Source organism: Protomyctophum parallelum (genome assembly GCF_964188405.1).
Source record: "Protomyctophum parallelum genome assembly, chromosome: 6".
NCBI classification, from domain to species: Eukaryota; Metazoa; Chordata; class Actinopteri; order Myctophiformes; family Myctophidae; genus Protomyctophum; species Protomyctophum parallelum.
The window spans coordinates 38,799,153-38,807,072 of NC_139701.1; positions in this window are offsets into that span (position 1 = coordinate 38,799,153).

The window sequence follows — 7,920 nt, forward strand, 5'->3', positions numbered from 1 at the left end:
TGGAACGTACTCCACCCATCCATGATCCAGCCATGTCCATCTATTTATCTATCCCTCCATTTTGTGCAGTATGCCGTTTCGTGCAACCCTCATGTTCAAGTGTACAGTTTCTACCAGTGACCTCTGACCTCCAGGCTTAAAGCATAGATTAGAAACTCTATGCACTCTGAACTCTGTGACAATTGAATTAGCCTTTGGGTTATCTTTATCTTGGAATCCCCATCCTTCTTTTAATTTGAGTGGCCTGCACACTAGCTCTCATGCGAGTTCTGTGCATGCAGCCATGCAATGCAGTGAATTCTTTCTTTGAACCTTAAAAATGTACTGCCTTGACATTGACAAACAAGTACTGCCATGCTATGTTTCTTCTCTCACAGGAGGATATATGTAGACATAATGTTTAAATAGTAGGCCTACGCACTATTCACTTGTTGGCGTTCCTTTCCCTCACACTTTGTTGGAGCACGTTGTCGTTTGACTTTGTTGCTTACGTTTATCCCGGCATGGAGTGTTTTGATTAATAACCAAACAGAGGGAAACAACGACCCCTGGTGTTAAGCTGTTATTGTAGAATGTAGATGTAGAGGGCTGCCTATAATCGACAGCAGTCACAGCAGCCGGTCTTCTTTCTACAGCAGCTTGTCTCACAGTCTAGGCTCGAATGTAAATGAGATCACACAGAGTTCTGTAATTCTAACAACAACATCATAATTCTCTCATGTGTGTTTAGAACACACACAGAGTTAATTTTCTCTGTAGACCTGCATTAATAAGCTGAATTACAAAAAAGGAGCTAGCTCATTATGCAAATGGCCCTTGGTGGAAGGAGTCATATGTTGGGGAGGGTTTTGAAACTGACAGACAGTAGGCTGACAGGAAATGGGGAGAGAGATGGGGGTGACATGCAGTAAGGGCCGTCGGGATCGGGAGTCGAACCCGCAGCACACTGCCAGACTGGATTACCAAAAATCGCATATGTGCATAGAGCCTATATTCATGCCATGGCAAAAGGGCCTTTCTGTGTGGAGTTTGCATGTTCTCCCCGTGTCCCCTATAGGTACCCTCACAAAAAACATGCAGTAATGCCAGCCGGGGCGCCTGATGGAGGGGAAAGACACTGGTCGGAATAACGTGTTCCTTCCACATGCTACGTCCGGCTGGGGAAAACTCCTGGTGAAAAGAAGCAGCTTGGACTACTCTTGCATAGAAGGAAGCATGAGGTCAGTCCGCTGGAACCTTTGATCATCCATTTAGATTAGATAGATGTGTGTGTGTGTGTGTGTGTGTGTGTGTGTGTGTGTGTGTGTGTGTGTGTGTGTGTGTGTGTCAGACAGACAGACAGACAGACAGACAGACAGACAGACAGACAGACAGACAGACAGACAGACAGACAGACAGACAGACAGACAGACAGACAGACAGACAGACTGTGTTATACTTTACTATAGGTAATTAAATACTTTATGGGTGGCCGATGGTCCTTGACATACTTGTGCTCTTTTTTATTACTACTATAATTGTCATCATTTAGAATTATTTTGTCTTTATTGTAATATATGCCAGTGTAAATAGTTGCCAATAGCAACAAGTACTAACAAAGCAAGCACTGAGGAATTCAGCCACATAGTATATACAATTTCCTGCTCACAAACCCTCCAGTAAACATCATGGATGTCCCAGTTATGTGAGATTTAATGAAATCCAAGCCCCGGATTCAATATTCAGACAGATTAGATCTGAGTGACACTTTACTGTCTACTTCACCCGCCTCAGGATACATTATCTAAGAAACGTCTCACACACACACACACACACACACACACACACACACACACACACACACACACACACACACACACACACACGAGATTAGACCGTGTGGTTTCTTTACCTTGGGTCTGGGCCCCTGAATAGGGTCACGGGGCTACTTCTAGGGGGTATCCACATGATAAAAATAATAATGTGTTTTGGTCCAAGGGTGAAAGGCCACATTTCTCACCCAGATCTCAGGATGAGAAAGCATAAGTCACTCCAGGCTATAGATAACTCTGACAATTATAGTCCTCACAAACTGACTGACCTCACTCTCCAACATGCACACATTTAACGTGTGGAATTGAATTAGCAAGATGGCGCAGCGTGCAGGCTCACATTGTCCCGAACCCATACGGGACATACCCATATATCTTGTGCTGTGTCGTGTGTCCTCTCTAAAAGGTCACACTTAACTAAACACAGGATCTATCACGGCAAGCTCGGCACAAATAACGTAAGAATTGCTTACATTGAGCCAGTGTGTTATATTCCCCATTACATAACAAATCATAAATAAGCAATTCTTAATTAGCGTGTGACCCTGACACAAACCAGGGGCGAACGGTATGAATAATACATGGAACGCTTGTCACACAAAAGCTTGGGTGACCGTGATAACGCTTTCTCCACTTTCAAAAGCACCCTGTATCATTTCCACACGTCTTGATATAATATTTTCACGTTTCAGATTCTCTTGATTCACTGCTGAATTTGTAGGTATAGACACTAGACAGTGTTTGGCTTTTAAAACCTGCCGTTTGGAGAGATGTACAGAACCGAGGATGCAGGCCGAGAGGACAACAAAGATGCTCCTGTGGCGACATTCCAGAGACCTTGTGATTGTTCCTCATCTTGTGATCACAACTTGTGATCAGTTTTGCTATCTGTAGCTAATAGCATTAAAATGAATGAAGCTCACATTATGCATGCGCACGCACGCACGCACACACACACACACACACACACACACACACACACACACACACACACACACACACACACACACACACACACACACACACACACACACACACACACACACACACACACACACACACACACACACACACACACACACACACACACACACACACACACACACACACACACACACAAACACACACACACACACACAATTTTGTTAAATAGCTGTATATTCTGACAGAAATCAAGTGTTTGTTCAGTAACAGGGGTCTCCCCGTCTTTGCACCTCTTAAGTAAACACTAAACAGAACATGCATTTTCAGGTTGGGATCCCAATTTGACCCTATCAAGAGAGAGAACTCATACAGGATACAAGTGAAATTGGACGTGATGACACAAAGAAATGACAAAATTGGACCTGGAGCATTATAAATGTAAGCTATAGGGTCCTCTGTCCTGATTGATGAAATTGGCAACTTACCTAAACATGTATGTGCTGTTTATTAAAGAGAGACAGGGAGACCCCTGCTATTCAACAAACACTACAGAAATGATTACTATGAGAATATGAATAAGTGACAAATGCATTCTTGATTCTAATCTGATGTATATCTTCACTCTGATATGTGTGAGAGTTTGTGGGTTTTCCTCTGCCCAGGTCCAATGCTTAACCCAATGCACAAATCAATTATGCCAGAAATGGCAGATAACACAATGTTAGTTCCAAGTTCGATGGTTAGTGTGGAACAGACATACTGAAGTGAGGAATAAAGCATTTGTGCAGTGATATTTTTTTTCTTTATTTTTTTCAGTGCAGACAGGACAAACATGCAACACCTTTGTTACATACCAAAGCTTGTGCATGAAATGCATGTAACTCTGCCAGGCAGTAAATAAAGAATATGCAAAAAAGGATGTACATCATTGCCATTCTAATGTTGCTGTCCCTCAACCACAATTGATAACTCTCCTAACCAGAGTTCAAAAGCCACTGTTTGTGCACCACTGATTCTGATGTGACTAAATCTAATGGACAGGCCAATGGAAATTTCCTCTAATGTCAATAGTAGGTCATATTATCATTATGGGCACTCTCCATTTCCATGCAGTGAATGGAGGGTGTGAACAAGTAGAAGAAATATAGGTCGTTCACACATGACTAGCATCAGAGACAGAGAGGCATTACATTAAAGTGGGTGACAATACTATCACAAGAAAGGACGAAATAACCTATTAATGTAGGTAATTAGGTTCCATTCTGTAACCTTTCCTGTGATGAAATGGCTACCAATGTAATAAAAATGGCAACCAAAGAACAAGATTCCTGTACAGGATCTCCTCACTGGTCAACAAAAACACTTTTGAAGACCCTAACAGGAGCCCTCATACAAGGTTTCTTTGACTATGCATCCACCTCTTCGTACCACAGCACCTCAAAGGCCCTTAAAACAAGGCTCCAGACGTCCCTCCAGGCTCCTACTTGGCCTCTCAGACTCTCAGAGGGTTGACAACTGAATACAGCAGCTTGCAATGGGCCTGGTCTTCAAGCTTCGCTACACTACTAAGATACTCATGTATCCTTAAAAAAATACCTCCTTAATGTAAACAAAGTCCATGATCACAACACCAGAGGGAGTTCCACAAACCCAGATTCAGTTCAAACAAGGGGTTAAACTCTTTTCGCTCCTATGCCACTAAAATGTCCTACCAATAGCTGTTAAGAAATGTGAGTCCATAGACTCCTTCAAAACCGCTCTCAAAGAGCAGAGGCAGCTATAAAGTCCCCCTCCCCCCTATTTTTGAGGGGCGCTAGCCAATCCTATGCCCAGCTTTGAGTGTTTGTGTATACTGTATACACAAACATTGAAGACAAAAGTGTGTACACAAACATTGAAGACAAAAGTGTGTAAACACAAACATTGAAGACAAAAGTGTGTAAACACAAACATTGAAGACAAAAGTGTGTACACAAACATTGAAGACAAAAGTGTGTAAACACAAACATTGAAGACAAAAGTGTGTAAACACAAACATTGAAGACAAAAGTGTGTAAACACAAACATTGAAGACAAAAGTGTATAAAGTAAACACAAACATTGAAGTGAGAACGCAAATTGTGATTGGATGGAATAAGATGTATGATGATAAGAGCACCCCTCAATTCACATGGATGTGATGTTTCTATACTGTACATATTTTCCCTTATTTTCTAACCGTGTATATGATTTCCTCTTTTTTTTGCATAGAGGTGTATATCTTCCATGAATCATCTCCATGGTTACTTTTGCATCATTACATGGCTTAGATCATGAATGAATGATGAATTGAAAATGAGAGACCCTGATGTAAACAAGTTAATACAATTGTCAATCAATCAATAAGTTATGATGAGTCCAGGCATTGAGTTGACACAAGAAGAGATTGTCTCTGTCGCGTGAAAATGTCCAAAACTTACTTTTCAGGATTCAAAATTTTAAAAGATTTTACGGGGGCCCCGTAGGTGCCCTTTGAGAGCAGTTTTGAAGGAGTCAAGGGATTCACATGTCTTGATGACAGGTGGTAGGGCGTTCCACATATTTGTGGCATAGTCGCGATATAAATTTTGTCCCTTGTAACTCTTTAAGTATTAAGTATGATTAATTTACGATTAACCATTCATTTAAGAAAAAAAAAGTAAAAAACACTAAAAGTTTAAATATGGAGGCGGTTTCTGCCCGACAGCAACAATGTTAATTTACTACAGTACAGTAGATTGCAACAAAATAACAGTACTAATGGAAATGACCACCAAGTGGAGGTCAGAAATACAATACAAATACATTGATATTTCATGAAGATGTATATGGACTATTATGTGATTAGTGTAACTAACCATTTTGAAACACGGTATTCCTATTTTGGACATGTCATTATTGTTTAGAAAATGTCCAAAACAAAATCTGATATACACTCTTTTCACTATCTTTGAAACTATGTATGTATGTAATGGTACCAGATGTCCCCAGAAGTGATTCCTTTGAGTCTGGTTGCCATAAAAGATTGTGATAGCATTGGTCTGCAATCTGCATGCCTTCCGACACTCAGTGTGTTTACAGCCGAACAACTGTACCGTGTCTTATGTTTCATGCTAATTCGACACCTGTGAAGAATCCACAATGCAGTCACACTAGAGAAGGGCGTTGTAAGGGTATAAAGTTAAGTATAAACAAAGAAATGGACGCTTGTCCCAAAGATGTTTTGTATCTGGCATTAGGTTATCATCAGTACAATATCTCATTTTACTGTACAAGGACACAGCAACCCAGGAGATGCAGATGCTGTTTCTCATCTTTTTTGACAATGTATATCATATAATGGATGAAGGGCTGAATAGGAAAGTGATGATATAACATGGTATTTATTTACAACCAACAGGATGTAGGAGACTGACAATAGATAGTACTTATTGTACGCACATAAAGAAAGTCCTGTATACACACACACATCCACTATAAGGTTGCAAGTTCACGTCACCTCAGTGATTTTCCTAAACTCCTACTCCCATTTGATTCAAGTGTAGATCACTAAATGGACCTTGATTTACTTTATAGCACACACATACTATGCTGACTGTAACTGGGGCTTGTGTGTGTATGCTATATGTGTGGAAATTATGTATGCGTGTGCTGTGCATACGTGCATGCATGCTGAGTGATTTAGTGATTTAATTAAACATTTGTTCTCATGTTTAAGCTCTTGTTTGAAACTTTCAACATCAGCAGTAAATGTTACAGGTCAATCACTGATGACTAATAATCACATTTGAACTGGGGACCCCCCCACCCTGACAAGCACTTGGAATTGTAGGAGGTGAGGCATTACATTTCGTTTGACTCAGTTCCACAGATATTGTAAAAAATAGCCACTCGTACAACACATTGCATTGCGAGGCTCAGACAGTAGATAAGAGATAAGATGCAAAATAAGGTAAGGTCTTCCGTGATCTGCTATAGATCAGTTGGAGCGTAATTTTCAATTACTCCAACCAACCAACAAAACCACAGCAGCTAATCACAGGCAACTGTCCTCCTGACACACTGACAGTCTGACACACATCTGCTAGTATAGGCTTACGACAAAAAGGCATCTATAAAACCTCTTTGTGAGGGCATATGGAGGCTAACGTGTTGACAAAGTACAACATAATGTAAACTATGTATGGCAACCTTTTGGAACTCAGTTCCAAGAGCACAGTTCTTCATAGGATTTGAGGACAACTTGATGGCATTAATAAAAATTGGTAGGAAAATATGTTTGTACTGAGGCACAGAACATTGGGACTGACCCTGTTATCTGAATTGTAAATCGAATGGTTGAGTCATTTATTCTACACAAACCATAATAGAGATGTGGAACAGTGAGGGTTCATTCCAACTCTTTTCAACGTGATGACACACGTCCGCCACGCTGACCTCTGAACCAGGTCTCCATGGAGACGTCTGGTTGTCACACCAACCACCTCTGCCGGACAATGGCAGAAGCCGCTGCCAATCTCAGCTAATATATAACAGATAAACACCTTTGTGTGACCGACGGATAGAAAGAGCGAGGGCAATTTGCTCCGAAAATTGGGATAAAGCAGCAAACGGAAGTGGACGGTGAAAAGGAGTGCGGCGTGTGAATTAATGGACACGCATGTGAGTCGTGCTGTGGCTGACCTTTAAACACCTGATGTGTTCTCTCACTCTCTCTCTGTTTTACTTCTTTGTCGTGGACAAAGCTCATAACAGAGATGGGCGCCTAGGTTGCATAATAGATTGTGGAAAAATGTATTTGATTATGAAACATAATCGCCATCTTAGTCCCAAAAGATGTGGATAACGAAAAAACCACACTCGTTTGAAGTCAGGGGTGCTTTATCATCATAAAGGTCCCATGGGGCAGAAGAGAAAACAGTAATACAATTACCAGATGAAAATACTAATGTTCTGGTCCCCATGAAACAATAATCAGATGAATTTGAAATATGAGACACACCATATATGACAAAAAGATGTTTTTATGTTTACAATATCTTTTGCACTTACTGTACAAGCCAAGGTAATATCAAACTGTAAGGCAGATTTGCTCATTAAAAACTCGCCATTGTGAAACCCATTGACGACCCGATTCTAAAGTCTTCTAAATCCTAACTGTTTTCTG